Source organism: Metopolophium dirhodum, chromosome 1 (genome assembly GCF_019925205.1).
Source record: "Metopolophium dirhodum isolate CAU chromosome 1, ASM1992520v1, whole genome shotgun sequence".
NCBI classification, from domain to species: Eukaryota; Metazoa; Arthropoda; class Insecta; order Hemiptera; family Aphididae; genus Metopolophium; species Metopolophium dirhodum.
Genome location: NC_083560.1, coordinates 91,295,858 through 91,315,069, shown reverse-complemented (window position 1 = coordinate 91,315,069; position 19,212 = coordinate 91,295,858). Strand labels below are relative to the sequence as shown.

The 19,212-nt window shown below is 27.6% G+C and overlaps 1 pseudogene; it reads right to left on the bottom strand.

The window, feature by feature from the left end:
* Positions 1-10,925: 10,925 nt before the first annotated feature.
* Positions 10,926-12,690, bottom strand: LOC132945254 (uncharacterized; annotated as a pseudogene).
* Positions 12,691-19,212: the final 6,522 nt, after the last annotated feature.

The following is a 19,212-nucleotide window of genomic DNA, read 5'->3' as shown; positions in this document are numbered from 1 at the left end:
AAAAAATATGTCTATATATGTAATAAACTAAAAATAAATTGTAATTAATTAATAAATAATATGTATGTATGTAATTATACAAATCTAATAAAACCTAGATTTATTTTCTTTTAAATCTCGTTTAAACGAATTTTGTTGATATATATGCTTTTGATATAACAATTAATTTCGGTGTAACGAACTTTCGATATACCGAACTTTTTTCTCAGTCCCTTGAAATTCGTTATATCGTGAGTTGACTGTAGATATTTTTTCCCAAACTGCAAAATTATGACCTGCAGATTTCATTTAGCCCAATCTTGGTTCAGGAAAATTCAAAGTGACAATAATTTATTAAAAAACTATAATTCAAAATCTGAACTAGGTATTTGGTTGAAACAATTTTTTGCACTTGCATTTTTACCCTCCGAAGATGTAGAAGAAGGTTCTGCTTATTTAATTGAAAATAGCCCTGCTGATAATTTTGAATTTGCCGATTATATACTGAACAATTACATATCATCTGATTCCGCTTTTCCACCGATTTTATGGACAACTGAACCTTCAACAGAGGCAAGAACGACCAATGGGCCAGAATCTTTCCATAGCCACTATAATGCTCAGTTTTATAAATCTCACCCATCTATTCACCAAGTTATACATATTTTATTAGATATTCAAAGTGAATCTTATTTTAAAAAATATATAGTATGAAACAACAAAATATTAACAAGCCTCGTAAAGAACAAGAAGAAAATATTATATATCTAATTAATACGTGGAAAAAATATAAAAATAATGAGATATCATTAAATGATTATTTACTGACATTAGGACCACGTTTTTGTGCTAAAAAGTTATAAAAACTTGATTTTTGTTATATTTTCTATTTTTTTTTTATTCGTTGATCCGGAAGTAATTGTGATGTATTATATTATAATTATTTATTTTTGTTTAATGTTGGGAAAATTTTTGAATTTTTATTGCGTATTATTTGTATATTATACTATACTAAGTTTTAATATAGTAAGTAAATCATTAAAGATATTATAGGACAATTATTGTTAATTTCTCTAATTTATTCCAAAAAAACAAAATATTTGTTTTGCACAATCATTGTTGCATTTGCTCAAATATTAAAGGTAAAAGGTGCGCAATCGTGTTGGGTTTTCCCAAAGATAAAAAGGTAAAAAGTGCGCAATCGTGTTGTGTTTTTTCAGGTAAAAAGGTAAAAAGTGCGCAATCGTGTTACGCCCCTCTTGTACATATTAATACCTTATTGTATATAATAATTATATATTTATACTATAATATATTCTTAACTATATAGTTAAATAGGTTTAATACTAGTTAGTATAAGTTAATATAAGTTTAATACATCGTAAACTGTATTACTATACATCGTAAGCCTAATAATTTTAGTGATTTTTTTTAAAAAAATTTAAAATGTTTTCTTTTATACTGAACAGGGCTATAGGTATTATTTTTATTATTATAGGTATATATTTTTAAATTAAATTCTGGTTAATGCATAATATATACTATAATGGGTACTAAACTATATTTGAAACTTACATAGTAGAATTATTTATTAATATTTTAGAATCATTCTACAAGAAAGTCAAATTAAATTTTATGAGCATTTGAAATTTATATTTTTACAACATTTGATATTCACTCGATTTCTCGTGTAACGATTTTAATATTTTTGTTGTAATTAAAAACCAAATGACTGTAGATACTTGAAAATTTCACTGAATGTTTGTATTAGCATTTTCTATACACCATAAAGTTTTGAAAATAATTATCTATTTTTGAGCCGTTACGGATATTGTCAGTTTTCAATTTTTTTAGTTTTTTTTTCTATAAATATCAATCAAATTTTATTTGTTGGGTATAAAAGGGTGAAAATTTAATTCAAGGCTCCTGATCTATTGTTACAATAGCAGTTGAAAAATATAAAAAAATATATAGGCACTATTTTTTTTATAAACATTTAAAGTTTGAATTTTGACAAAATTTATTAATTATTTTATAGTTATAAATGTATAAAATGTTCAACTTTTGTAGCTAAGGATTGAAAATTTAAAACAAGGTTCCACGTAAATAGTTGAATACATAAATTACTTTATTCACAATCATATCAACAAATATATTATTAGTAATATCATAGGCTGATTGACCGTTTTCGTTCAGAATCGTTTTTCTTATACAATTGTGGTAATCTGACAATCGGGTTGATTGTGTGGTTTGCCGGGTGCAACGAATCCGGACCTTTCGGCGTGGCCATCTCGGCGTGGGTCTATTTCGGCGTGGTCATTTTTTCATAAAATGATTTTAATCGCGTTTAGATTATATAATGTTAGCATTGATTATATTGTACCGATATAATTTATCAGTTTTTATCTCACTTTCGTCGGTTGGATGGAGGTATGCCGTATGAACTGTATATAATAATAATTATATATATATATATACTATGGGATTATACTGTCATACAACATAATCTATATTACGGTCTAAGTTAATAAAGATATAGGTTTAGGTATAGTTAACCTATACGCTGTGTCGATAGACGATCATTGAGTAGATCATCAAGTAGTCAGTACCTAGTTAGTAGTCACCATGGCACAAGCAATTGAAACTTTTCGTGGACGTGAAATATTTGTACATGATGGGTACATGTATATTTTTATGGTACAGTTGTAAGAAATCGTCGTCGAATCCCACTTTCCCCCCCTATAATCTGGAACGTTTATGATCGAGTACTTAATAAAGAAGATCGAACAAATAATCATGCAGAAGCGGCAAATCGTAGGCTTAATCTACAAATGGCAGTTGACCACCCGACACTATGGGCATTTATATCATGTTTAAGGAGAATACAAAGTGGCCGAGACACCTTCTTTTGCCAATTAGAAACAGGCAAAAGTCCACCAAAAAAGAAAAAAAATACATCGACGTCGATAAACGTATTTTAAAATTAGTCAGTGATTATGATAATCGTAATATTATGAGTTTTTTAAGAGGAATAGCACATAATTTAAGTATGATGACCTGAATATTTTTATTCATAATTTTAATAGCAATTCTAATTTTAATACTAATTTTTGTATACAGTTTTTATACAAAAATTTTTTATTCATTTATATTTTATACCTAATTTCTGAGTGACCTGAATATTTTTATTCATAATTTTAATAGCAATTCTAATTTTTATACACAGTTTTTTATACAAAAATTATTTATTTATTTATATTTTATACCTAATTCTGTAATGGCCTTACGCCGAAATGTCCTAGACCGGGGTTGCAAGTAGCAAGACCATGGAGAAAAGATTTCTTCTTTTTGATTGAAATAAAACTTGTTGAAGATGTACTCTGGTTAGGTTAGGTTAGGTTTCATTTTGGTGAAAATTATTAAAAGCCAAATAATATAATTCTGGTGCTGAGTGTCGTGAAGATGCTTGTGATGGCAATGGGTGTACACGTCTGATTACAGACCGTTTTAGGTCTGCTTTTATAAGGGTCTCCTACTCCCCTACCTTCCGCCTTGCCAATCGACTTATCCGTATTGCCAACAGAGTGCTATCTATATCCTGCACGCTTAGTTGTGCAAAAAGTCCTATCACTGTGTCCATCATGTTGTCAATCATTTATTAGAGACTACTTTCCTGTTTCTATTTATGTACGTTATATATATATATATATACCCAATTCCCATTGTTTTATATATGATTGACGATTCGCATATAATATGATGTGGTCCTTTCAAATATTATTCATGAATTAACGTGATTGACTGTTTACGATAACGCTATTGACAGTTGACACCCTTCGTCATCTTAGTCGTGTATTTGGGTATTTGGCAATTGATATACATATACATATACGTAACATTATTTCTTATTCGTTTAAATTTATTATATCTGTCTGTAAACTATCTAAGCTTTATTATTTGATATGCGTAGGAGTAAACGGATGTCATCCGTTACACAATGATATTAAATCATTGCATTCAAATTTAACACCATCCATTATATAATGACCCACTTGTAACCTACTTTACAGCAGAGCCACTTGCCCACTTTTTTTAATTTGCCAGTTCAATATTACCATGACGTAATGGCTATAACCAATAATTGTATGGTTGACATTATAAATAAATTATATGGCATATGATACTATTTTAAAATACACGTTACATATTATAATTGGTACTTAGTTCCGTATATTTGTTAGGTATTAATATTTTAAGCAACCGGAGATGCGTATTTAAGGTTAGTTTTTTTCTTATGTATGGTGTTCAAGTGACATGCTGGTCAATAGTTAACCCTAGTCCCTAGATGAGATATTATAATATAGGTACAAAACTAGTTTCCTGTTGCCACAAAATATGTTTGGCATATCCCAATACCTACAATAAGACGTATGACGAAACATTTATACTGCAAATAAGTAATATATTTGTTTATTGTTCGACGGTGGGTGGGATTGCGAGACACGGTGGATAGTTGCGTGCAGTAACTCCGCCTTGTGAACAATTATATATCCCGCCCAGAAATCCTATACGTCAAACAATAGCGTTTGGTGAGGTAATTTTTTACTATCGATGTTGTTTTTTACATTTTGTAGTTAAAAATGTATTAAATGTTTAACTTTTATAGATAATGATTGAACATTTAAAACAAGGTTTACGGAAATAGGTTATTCTGAAACCAAAAAATATAAAAACAGTTTTTATTATAGTTATTTTATGTTCAAATGGATTCAATTTAGTTGTGTTTGTTGCCTGGCCATTTTTAGTTTATCTTTTTATCGACGCTTTGCAATTGCAATCTCGTAAAGATGTCCACCTAATTTTTAAAACATTGACTGAAATTACATTATTATTAATAAATAATTTGTACTATAATACAAAATATATATATTATAGTTTTTATACAAATTAAAAAAAAATGATATATGGTATAATACTTGTATAATAAGTATATAAATATAAAATTTAAATACTTTTTTTTATAAAAAAACTTAATATTTTTTTTATTCCAAAATAATTTTAATATTTTTTAAAATAATAGAAAGACGTGAGTATAACATTTTACATCAATATTATTTGTATTTAATGGACTTAAGCAAACCTGTGATACCCCGCTACACTAGTAATGGACTTCCACTATAGGTTTAACCTGGTAGCCGTTTTTCCCGAACTACTTTTTCCCGACAAATATTATTCCGGAAATAAAAAATTTAAAAATATTGTTATTTTTCTATAATATAATATTATATTTTATATCTATAAGTAAAATACAGCTATTGCTTTACATTCTAATTCATAAACAATTATTTTTTCCATGCGATAAAGATAGTATTTACGAAAAAGACCCGTACTTTTCTTCGTATCTTGCCTTTATTGCACTTAACCGTAGTTACAACGACATGTGCATATATAACTTCGCAACACGAACATTTAACATTTATTTTACATCGATATCACCACACTATAGTAATCGTAGAGTCGCGTATTATTCGCTTGCTATCAGCCTTCGTTATACTTCCATTTTCAAATATCTATAAAAGTAGTGTGTTTTATTGTAAATTGTATAGACAAATTATTTTTTTTATTGAGTCATTAAACTATTGGTTACCAGTTAATTAAACTAATGATCCGATTTCGGTTGAATAAAAATTTATTCGTTCATTAAACAGTAGTACAGTTCGTCAGTAACCACGAGCGTGCTCAGAATTTCTGGCAGGGTAGTCATACACAAGTACATAACACATTAACACACACACATATTACGTATATATTATATTCATATTCACACCTAAGTTATAAATACGAATTTGGATAGGGTAAACTCATTTAACTACATTTACCATAGTAAAAATATTTTATGATTGACTATTAATTATTATCATAATAATAATATTGAATATTGAAGGGGGGGGGGGGAGTTCGCAGAGTAGTCAAGTGCCTACCATGACTACCCCGTGCGCACGTTTATGTCAGTAACTACCTATGCGTCTGTTCAATGCGTTACACCACTTACACACTCTTACATATAACATTTTTGCATTTTTACTTGCTTACCACGTATATAATTAATTAATTATTAATATTTAATACATCACAAAGTAGGTAATTAAATACACTTTAAAAATAACTGATTCCGAATCATCATCTAATTCTGATGATGAAATGGTGTTAGATGTATTATTTTATTTACCCAGACCAAAATACTTTCGGGATAGGTCAAACTCATTGGAGGATTTCAACGATTTTGACTTTAAATGTAGGTTTAGGTAAGTAACTAATAGGGAATAGCTATAATAACTAATAAGTTATATAAAATGTAAAATCGTACCTAATTTGATACACAATATATTTTTACAATAGACTATCAAAGGAAACTTTTGTATTTTTATTACATTTAATTGGAAACGATTTGCGACGTTCTACAAATAGAAGCTTCGCCATTTCTCCAGAAATACAAATTTTGGTGACTTTAAGATACTATGCTACAGGTACCTTTCAATTTTGTATAGTGTAACCTACATCAAAATGTACTGTACCTATATTTTTATTTGTTTTTCTAAATTTAATGTTATATATTATGGTAAAGTTACTGTTGAACTGAACACATGTGTTGATGCATACAGGCGGCTGCTCGGATCTATTATAGTGGTAATTTGGAATTTTGTCGCTGCCACCCAAGGCACGTATAAGTCGTAAATGATTATAAGTCTATGTCTGGTTTTAGACAGGAACGGCATACGTGCATAACAGCAACGACGACCAAAATTTAAAACTATATGGTTTAGAAATAGAATTTTAAAAATCTAAATTCAAAACGCCCCGTAAGAAGTTTCTTTTACACAAAAAAAATTTCCGAAATCAGTTCACTACGCGGCGGTGCTAGGTGTGTTTTGAGCAAAAAAACCAGTCACGTGCAGTCCTTAAGAGTAGGTCGCACACTCGCAACCTCATATTATGCTGTCGCCGTCTTATACAGTGGCGTAGCCAGAAATTTTGTATGGGGGGGGGGGGGGGGGGGCTAAGTATACAAATACAAATACTACGATAGTATAATAGAACAAACTAATACACAAGGGTATTGTTCATCTAAAATGTTGTTGTAGGTGGTTCCAGGTTCTGTTCATGACAGTACAATTTTTGATAATAGTATGTGTAGGGCTAAGTTTGAAAATTGAGAATATGGAAATAGTTTGTTACTCGGAGACGGGGGCTATCCATGTCGCGATTACACGATGACTCCTCTTCTTCGTCCTGTTACTGAAGCTGAGAAGAAATATCAGGTATTAGTATATTATTTATTATTAGGAAACATTTAATACTACCATTAATAGAAATTACATTTCTCTCTTTTCACTCTTAATTTTCCACAATCTGGTTCGAATACAATTTTTAGTTATAAGGAATTAAAATTAAATTAATCGAATACATTTTTTTTTTATAATTTTTGCTTCATTAAAATATCTCCGACCGCCATCATTAAAATAACTTCCAGAGAAATTAAATTTAGTTTAAAAACTATGCATTTAAAAATATCATTTTTTATCATATAAAGCTCATAAGAATCGTTGTAGAAAGGTGTGTGGAAAAGGAGATTTCCGGTGATAGCTGTAGGAATACGGACATAGCTTAACACGGCTATGACGACCATTGTTGCCACAGCTGTTTTATACAACATTTTAAAAGAACAATGTGATGAAATGCCAGCTGACGAAAATGCCGTTGATAATGACTTACTTCTGGAAATTGATATGAACCCTGTAAGACAAACAGGCAATTTAGTCAGAGGACAGTTAATTTACCTGATATTTACATAAAAACCATGTTATAGTGGTAACTATTAGTTAGTAATATAATGTATGTATATTATTATTTGTAAATTTTTTGTATTATTCATTAGATTATATATTTATTATTCAAGTATAATAAATAAATTAATATTATAAAGTTATAAAGTTATAAAAATGAAAATAAATATTATGTAAAAAAAATTAACTTATTTTATTATATCATTTTAATATTATACTAAATGCTTAAATTATGAACAGTAAGTTAAATATTGCTCATAGTTTAATTATTTGTATGATCATACCTGCACATATGTATTTACTCAAATCCAAACATTTTTTTTCGTGCTTGAGTTCCAATAATAATATTTCTTCTTTAAATTTGTTTTGACGAGATTCACTTTCCAATCTTTCCACTTCAAATTGTATTTTTTGTGTCATAAGTGTTTTTTCTAGTTCACTTACTTCAAGGTCAACATTTGCTTTTTTTAACATAATACTGTGTAGTTCGGGTCTGGTACGAAACATCGACAGTCAATATATCGACAAGTTAAAAGGTCGACGGTCGAAACTTCGACCAGTACAAAATGTCGACGGATCCTTATATCGATAAGTACAAAATGTCGACAGGTCAATATATCGACAAGTACAAATTATCGAAAAAAAAAATACTACATTTTATAGTTTAACGTCGAGATAAAGTGAACGGTATTCTTTTGGATACTGAATACTCTGTAATAGCTTTATATACACAGATAACGATAAAATAAATAGTATTTCCCGTGCGAGAGAGATATGAAATCATTTCGATTTAGTATGTATGTGCTGTTAATATTAAAAAATCAGTCGGGATTTTAAAACGGGTCAACAAGCTGAATTTTTATAATGTAATTATTTTTATAATAATATATCAGTATTTATTAAATAATTATTTTGAAATATATAATTTTATCTTGAGTATTTCATGAATTACAAAAATATGTAAACATCAACTTGAAAAGTTGAAACACTATCTTTTTAATATAACTGTTAATAATTATAGGTATAATAATTTATGAAGAACTTAAATCGAATTAAAATATAATATTTCATTAGGTATAAATAGTCACCTATATAAGTGACAGTTACCGAAAAAAATGCTATCTACTATGCGTACAGTATATAGTATAATTATCCAAACTTATAGGCACGAATTCACGACGATGCACAAAACTGTGTGCGAGTCCTATTTTTATTGCGGTCTTATCGTTACCATCGTTGTCATCCGATATATATGTAATACCTAATCCGTCATAATGTTTTATTCTTATGAGATAGGTAATTGATGATATACAAATAATATATTAAACTTAATAATATTAATAATCATGTTTATTTTTTTTTAAGTTTAAAAGTACCTACTTAGCTAGTTTATTTTTTTGCAAACATATGTCTTTACTGATTTTTGCTTAAATTACGTAGGTACAACAAATTTCAAGTATCGAACCACAAGCATTTTTATATTTTATTTTTTATAGAAAAATGGAAATTTGGAACTAATACCGTCACAAAAAGGAAAATATATCCGTGAACATTCAGTTTATATCAAAATCAACGCCGTAAAAATAAATTGTATTGGAGATGCGATCAACGTATTTCCATTGGTTGTAAAATTTAATTTGTAAAAATAATTCTAAAATATTTTTTTTTATTTACATTATTTGTGTACTTATTTTAATTTAAATTGTAGGCATTTATTGACTTGTCGACGTTGTACTTGTCGATATAATGATCCGTCGACATTTTAACTTGTCGATATATTGACTGTCGACGTTTTAACCGGCTCCCGTGTAATTCATCTTCAAATTTTGTGGTATTTTCTGTTTTTGCTAATCGTTTGTTATTCAAAATAGATTAACCTTCGTACACTTTCTTGGAACTTATCTGCTTAGATTCATTAACATTAATAATATTTTTAGATTTAGCGGAGATTACATTTTCAGACAAATTGGATTTAGGAGTACAGGATGATGAAGGAACGGATTCATTTAATTATCTGGATTCTGGTTCAAGGGTATCACATATCCCTTCATAATATTTTGTAAGACATATGCTAAAGCAAAAAAATCAAAAAATTAAAAGCAAGCAACAAACCAATCATATTTTTAAATAATCATCAATAATTAATAAAAAAATATATATACAAACCATCAGTGTTGGGAAGTAACTTAAGTTACAGGTAGCTATAGCACAATTACTTTTTATGTAATTTGATTGTAATTTAATTACATTTTATTGTTAGTAATTTATATGTGATTTAAATTACTTTTTGTACTTACATAATTACATATCTAAATTACTCGTTACTTTTTTTTTCGCAACACCAACATTTGTTATTTGGGCGTAATATAGCAACTAAGGTATTCCGTACTTCCGCGATTACTAGGTACTCTCTAGGTCGGTTTAGAGCAAAAGGATCTATTATAAGTTGTATACAGAAAGAAAACCATTCAGCCAATAAACATAATATACTTCTTTAGAAAACATATATTAGTTCCTTTACCCTGTACTGAATCAGAGAGTCACCATTGTGAAAGTAAGGAATACCTTTGTTGCTATATTACATTCAAATAACAAATGTTGATGTTTCAGATTCTCATTCACATGGGCGCAACTAGAGTAAAATTAATGACGTGCTAAAACCTAAAGCACAACATGAAAACCACCCTTCCTTATTTATGATTATTACACACTAAAATGTTTTTATTTAAGAAGATGTCAGCGGCCACTCAGCATACCATTTGTTTTCTCTCTCTGGTCCACGCGCGACATATACACAACGCATTTACGCAGAATATTTTTTTATATCTAGGAAATATTAAACCTACTGATTCTACTTATTTGTGTACACAGTGCAATTAATACAACAATAAACCAAATGTAATAAACGCTGATGTTTCCATTGACCATTACAAATTAAAATAACTTAGAAAAAAAAATATATTTTGATAATTTATCATAAATTATTATTTATAAAATCAGAAGTTTTACTATTACCAATATTGTAAGAAACCGGCACAGACGATTTGGAACTCCCAAGCACCCTCCCCCTCCATAGTTAGTAGTTGCGCCCATGCTCATTCATTATTTATTCATGCCTGAATCACGATTACACAAATTGTTTGATGTTCCATCATCTACAATATCTTCCACATCTACATTTTAATTAATAAAATGATAATATTTATATATTTAATATTGTTACAAATTAATTTATGTATTATAAACTGACATTAATAACATATTTGTATGACATGCTAATTGACATTATGCACCATGGAATACCAATATAATAAATATATTTACCTACCTGTATTGTAGTCACCATCACAATCTACTACATTGTTTAGATGATCCAATGGTTTTCCCAGTAAACCAAAAATTTTTTCCGTAGATTTTGAAATACTTGGAATGTGAGTACCTCCACCTGTTATATACATTTGTACCTATATAGAATATGAATAAAATAAATATGTTTTTCAATCAGTTCTCAATAAACAGATAAGTTGAATTATATAATTATAAACAGTAAATACAGTTTAAAATTATTATATAAAATAAAATTTGAAATTTGAATATAATACAACATTTAACTTCAATATAATATAAAAAAAAAACTTTAACTAATAGCTTTTGCAGCAGGTGTAATTTAAGATCAATAAAAAAAATAAAAATAACTTCAATATAAAATAACCCATAAAGTAAAAATTACATGTTATTTTAGCAATATTAAATTATAAAACAGCAAAATAATAAATTTACCTTATCGTGACTTTTTTCTTTCCTAGCATCTTTTTTCAGTCCATCGTACAAAGTTTTAATTGTACATCAATTCTGATGCCTGATTGTTGTTGCATACTATACAAACAAGTGATCTCAGACCAGGCCTCAGTTTTTTTTTTGGTTCCAAACCGCATCAGTCTGAATAAAATATTTTAAAAACAATTAAACTTAAAAATAAAAAGATATTTAATAATTATTATTCACATGGCTAAATTAGTTTGATATATTTTATTATTAGGACTGCGGACTACTATACTCTTATTACTACCACTAAAAACTGTGACTAAGGATTTTTAATATTTTTCAAATATCATTGTAATTATATAGTAGGAGCCTTGTATTAAATTTTCAAGCTTTTTTACCCAACAAATAAAGTTTCATTCATAGAAAAAAAAACTAAAAAAATTGAGAACTGATAATGTCCGTAAACAGCTCAAAAAGAGTCATATTATTTTCAACATTTTATTGTGTATAGAAAATGCCAATACAAACATTCAGTGAAATTTTCAAATATCTACAGTCATACGTTTTTTAATTACAACAAAATAAGAAAATCGTTACAAAAGAAATCGAGACGTGGCGGCTATCCTCAAAATAATATGTGTTGCTGAAAATATTTCAGAGGAAACAACCACCTACCCACCCACCATAACATAATTATTAGAAAATACGAATTACCAATATTTAATCAGTGACTACTGGTTCACATATTTTTCTAATTGTTATCAAAATATAACAGTAAATTAATTTAAAAAAATATATTTATAACACCCTATTTTATAAATTGAAAAATATATATTGTATATTACTATACTTATACAATATTGTATATAATATTATGTATTTTATAATATAATGTCAAAAATGATAGTATATTTTATTTTCATAAGGCATAACATAAGTTTATAATTGAGATAAAATGTAAAATGATGAAATATATATATTTTTAATTTTGTTTTGTCTCACTTTACATGATGAAGTATGGCGTGTCCAATTTGTAGAATTCATACTACCTACCTACCTTTTTTTTAACACATATGCAAACGTTATCATCATCATCAAACATTATTAAATATTAAAAAGTATACAACGTGTAGTATGTACCGAGTACCGATAACCGATTACTAATGTTTTTATAATTTGTAAATTTGTAATCCAATAAAGACATTAAGATTACCTCCTAAGTATTGTAAACTAGATATTATTATATTTAAAATTCAAATTATGTGACTATTTTGAATAATGACATAATGGTAATGAGTAATGACTAATAAAATTATTAAATAATAATTGATTAGGTATCTACCAAGTATCCAATATTCAATAATATTATATTTTTAGCATAATATCGGTAGCAAATGGTCAAGAGAGTGGAGTGGAGGTATAGCAGGTGGTAAGTAGACGGAATATCAATAAACAAACTATTTTTATTTATAGACATACCAACTACCGAAATATAAATACTAGTCCGTTGTCCGTACATATAGGTATTATTTTTATTATAGTTTACTAGTTGAATAATTAATATAAATAACATTCTACAGGAAACGGTTTCTTCTGAAAATGATTTATTCCAGAACTTGTATTTATTTTAGTATTGTTTCGTTTTTAATTATAAGTCATAGTATTATAAATAATTACACAAATACCCAACATCCATCCAACCACTCACCTTGGTACCCACCCACCCACCCACCAAATGTTGTATGTGTTGCTCAAGCAACACTTGCACCATAGGATAGCCGCCACTGGAATTTCGAGTGAATATCAAATGTTGTAAAAATGTGAATTTGAATTTCAAACGCTCATAAAAATTTAATTTGACTTTCTTGTAGACATTTTGTTTTTGATAAAGGTAGAAAAACTTATGGACAATCTTGTATTACATTTTCAAATCTGATTTGAACTTTAAATGCTTATAAATGAAAACTGTGACTAAGGATTTTTAATTTTTTTCATCTGCCTTTGAAACAATAACCTAGGAGCCTTTCAAGGTTTTTTACCCAACAAATAAAATTTTATCGATATTTGTAGACAAAAAAACTAAAAAAAATGGAAACTGAAAATGACCGTAAACAACTCAAAATAAGTCAAAATATTTTTAAAATGTTATGGTGTATAGAAATTGCTAATATAAATATTCAGTCAAAATGTCATATACGGTCATTAGTTTTAGAGTTGCACCAAAAACCAAAATCGATTTTCTCGAATACAGATTTTGTGTAAAAATTCTCGTTTTTCCTTAATTTTTCTTTTATTTTTCATGTCGCTTTTGAAAACTACTGAGAAGTTTTTACTTTTGACCCCCCAAAGTACCAACTAGATTTCCTTTTCTATTAGAAAAGTTAATGTCGAAGAAAATCCAAGCACTTTTACTGTCCTAAAAGGTGATGACAGACACAAAAAAAACACACATCATTGTAAAATCAATACATTTATCGCTTCGCTCAGAATCTAAAATGTAATTCATTTGTACCAAACTACCGATTAGGTTTTCAAATTAAAACAGCTGATTAGTTGTTATCAATTTTCTGTGATAAGCTTAAGACTTCAACATAAACCTTGGTATCATGTTTGAAACCAATACATTTTTACTCAACTGTTTGTGCAACCCAAATCGCTTCATTAAATTATTTAATGATTCAATAAAACTATTCATTAAATAAAATTAAGGAACGGTTTCATGCAACCCGGCATAAGTATATTAATTTACCTAAATACTTAAAAACGCTCATAAAGCTATTATAAAAATTAGAAATATTTAATGAATTCTAAAAAAAAAATAATTTAATTTATAAACATTATATAATATAATATATTATGTTTATAAAAATACACTATATTTTATGTCCTATAATGTTCACGAGCTCCTTCATATTAGTGACGATTATGAACATTTTGGAGCATAATAATATTAGTGCTTTTCCTTTTGAAAACTATTTGAAGAACGTAAAAAAAAATGGTACGTAAACATGAAAACCCACTACACCAAATTGTTAAACGTTTTAATGAAAGAAATCAAATTCAAGGAAATATCTCAAAAACTAAAAAACAATTTCCATATCTTAAAAGTATACACACAAATGGCACTTTATTACAACATGTAAATGGGTTGCAATATAAAAAGTTGTATCTAAAAAATATAACAATAAAAGTTGATATAATAGCCGACTCATTTTTTTTTTCCAAAAAATTTGATGTAGTTAATAATAGTAGTTTATAATATACTACTCTAAATAGTACTAATAATCATTGTAGGAAAAGTATTTGAAATTTTAAGAGCTTTTTATGACAGTCCTATAAGTACCTATTATAACTGTTTTTAATATTTATGAAGTTGATGATTTATCATCTTCTTATTTGTACTGATAATTTGATAATATTAAAAACAAAGTTATGAAAATTGAGTGCGATGGTAAAAACATTACTATCCCAATAAACATTCACTTATAGTAGAATATTAATGTTTAAGGTAAACATCACTGTTATTGTCTAATTCTAAATTTTAATACTTCAAACATTGCCGTTGACCATTTTATTTTATTTTACCTATTTGTATATATTTCAGTGATCTAAAATTGTAAAATATATGGACAATTATTGTATGTTTCATTGAAGAAAACTATGTTGAAGTTGTACTGGAACGCATAGGTAAATCCATAATTGAATTTAGTTATTATAAAACTAGAGCTCTGTCTAAAGATATTGGTAAATGTATTTCTATTTTATGTATAATATTATAGTTATTTAATTCATACATAAATACATTTATAGAAAATTTACAAGTGGCACGGTCTAGACTAGTTCGTGCTGAAAATACTTCAGAACTTTTATCTTTCGATAACTTTGATAAATGAACTAGAAGTACACGTCATAAATTACACGTATCAGATGAAGAATCAGAGTATGATTATTAGATGAAAAACTTTAACAGTAAAACTAAAAAAAAAAATCGATTCAAAATATGGAAATTCTTCACAGTTCGTTCATAATATGCTCCCGTATTTCAGAATAATTATGGTGAATTTATATTAGGTTAATAATAGAAACTGTACAGCATAGCAAAATTTGTGTCCGGCAGTTAAGAAGATGTTATGTAGTTGGCAATTTGGTTATGTTGATACTATAGTACCTATATATTCGGTGTTGGTTAAGCAATAAGCCTATAATTTTCAATATTACTTTAGATATGTGGATTTTATAGCAAGTTTGTAGTCTTTTAGTTTTTAATTATGGACCTATTATAATAAAAGACATTGTACTTACGCCGACATCTTCATGATGACACCCAGTACCCACTACTACTGTGCTTACAAATCAATAGTATTAATAGTAAATTATATTGTAGACAATTATTTGTTCTATATTGTATATTATTTTTAGTGGACATAACTACATAAGTCATCACTCATCACGAAGAAATCATTGAAGATGATAATTATAATAAAGATAATAATTATGTTCCAAGTACTCAACTGCATCCATATAATAATATAAGTAATAAGTATGTATGACTATTTTTAAATAATTACACTTTATAGAAATTGATTTTTTAAATACTCCCAAGTGTAGTTATATAATATTATAATATGTGTGTATAAAGCCTAGATAATAATCTTAATCTTAAATTTTATAAAAAGTTAATTAACCAGTGGTGAATATAGAAATACATTTTGGGGTGGATTATATTATAATATGATTGACTATTAAATTATGCTTTAACTTTAATATGATATTATTTAATTTCAGTATAATATTTGTCAAATTGAGATTCAACTTACTGTACTTTTAATTTGTATTACCAATCGGTATACCTAACCGTTTATAAATAAATAAATAAATATTTATATAGCAATATCATATAATTTAATATGTACCTATTTATCAATATTATAGTAATATAATAATTATCATTCAAATTTTATATATTTTTATTATTGTTAGTTATTATTATTTTTAACAGCCGCACCCAACAGTACGGTTAGGTATAGCCTTAGGGGTTTTTATTCCTGGGATTTTATTTCCAGGGATTTTTTCCAAGATTCGGCTACTGATAACAATACCAAACTGTCATCTGTTAGTCATCATCGGTCACAATCTACATTCTTGTCACCACTAAACAACCAGAATACTAATTTTGGATTAAAATATAGTAAGTGAAGTATAATAATTAAAATATTAATATAATAATATTTTTGTGATGGTTTAAAGTTGATTCAAATGAATAGTTTTATTTTATTAATTAATTTTTAAATGTATCATGTGGTTTCCAATTTAAAACATCTATTTTGATATTTTTGTATTTTTTAATATGTTTATATATGAAGGTACCTTTTATCGTTGCATAACAAGTTTATTTGGAGGGGTTTATTTAAAGATCTGTGTAAAATAGCGGTAAAAAATACCGCTGCATATTCAATTATATTGGTAGTACCTATACATATGTATACACAGATAGGCACGTTCCATTGAAAGCAGTCGATGCCATTTCGTATATATACCTACTATTTTGGGAATACGCGACCTCCCATTGTTTTGAAGGGTTCTGCGGGTATTCGTTTTTTTTCCGTTAACTACCTACCTAGCTATTGTATTTTAACGCCTATATCGTATAAATATATGTATACATTTAAACTCAACAGTGAATCTCTCTGTGCACGTAGGTAGAGGTACCGTCAATATAATATACCCACACAAGGGTAGTGCATTTAGATATGACACATTATTATTAATGCCCAATGGTTATCTTTTTCACCGGTATTTGTAGTAAGACTGACATCTTCCGTTCCCAAGTTCGGTGTTTGTATTCGAACATTATATTTATAAACAACAATATAAATTATAATGAAGTCTTTTTAAAGTAATTCTGGACATTTCCGTGGGAAAGGATATAGGTAGGTAGCGGATACCGCTGTCACGAAGTGTCTACAAATTCAATAACTAAGACACGTTTTACAAATTCAAAAAGAGAAAACCGTGATCCGAATGGCGCCATATATTTATATATAATATCATAATGCGTCTGAATTTTGCGAAATATTGAATTTGTCAGTTAATTGAACCAAATATATCTTTATGCGAAGTACTAGTCTGTAATGCACACTTTACAATGGACATACTTACCTACCCATATTTTGTTATTTAGACCATAAATAATTTGTACTCAGCGGCCAATTCGTCGTTTTATTTTTAATCGTATTTAAAACACATACCTACATATCGCATATTATAACAATATGTAATACAATCATAAACCCGACACTTAGCATTATAATTTATAATATCTTGTATTTTATATTTTATATAATTAAGTGTGCCCGTTCTATAAATTTTCGATATTTTTTTTTTTTTAAACGATTATTATAAAAGATTTTTATTCTTCTATCATGGCAAATGAATAAATGTTTGTAAGTTTGTAGACCTTATACCAGGATTTGATTATCGATATTCATTTTTTTTCGATTTCGTTGTCTTAGTTTATGCCCCCCCCCCTCTTAAAAACTGAAATGACGCCACTGTATTTACAACCCGGATCGGGTTGTATCGGCCCTGCAAGAAATACTTTTTTACTGGCCCATAATTTTCGATAATGACATAATTTAATATTAATAATTTCCTAATCTATATTTTTGACGAAAAATATTATTATAACTTGGTATTCGAATATTAAATATTTTAATTACCGAATATTAAAATACTAATCTACCGAAAGTGACGATTTTAAGATATTTTATTTAAATATCAAAAGATCAACATTTAAAGTTTATTACATTTAAAATATTTAAACAAAATGTATATAGGAATTTAAAGGGACATTTTTAAAAAGTGGCCTTATCAATATCAAGTTTTTAGACATACTAACGAATTCAAAAATATTTTCAGAAGTCTTTTCGCGTAATCTGTTTAATTGGTATGATTGACAAATTATTAGTACATTTTCGTTGAAATAAATGACCTTTTGCAATCCCCTTAATGATATATTTTAACTTAGTTTGCGTTATGCGATTTATCTGTTGTGTAGTAATATCCTACGATCGCCCATTTTGGTTTCGATAAATCGATCAAATGGTTATTGTTTTCATAATTTATTCGAATATAAAAATCAGACAGTTACATTTAATATTCGTAGAAACATTTGATTTTGAATAATCAGAATATGTACACATTAAAATCGCATTCGTATCGGTTACTACGGTTCGACTGATCGTTAAGGGGATATAGTTAAGTGAAGTTTATTTTGAGTGCTAACTGCTAAGAATCGGATACCAAAAAATTATTCACAAGAGTTCCGTCTGTCTTGATATAGTATAGCATAATCTCATAGCATAATATTATTCGCATTGCATTGTTGTTTATTGCGTTTATTTTTCCCATTTAACTTAAGGTAAGAGTCCGTTATAGTATCCAGTATTTATCATAATTTGTTGAACTTTTATTTAAAAATATTAACCTAGTATTTTGTCTTATTTTTTTATTGCACAAATTAATTCATCAAAGTATCTATTTTAGGCGTGTAAACATCTGATTCCAAGTAACAAAATATAATAAATTATAAATCTAATTATATAATGGCATGATACAACTAAAG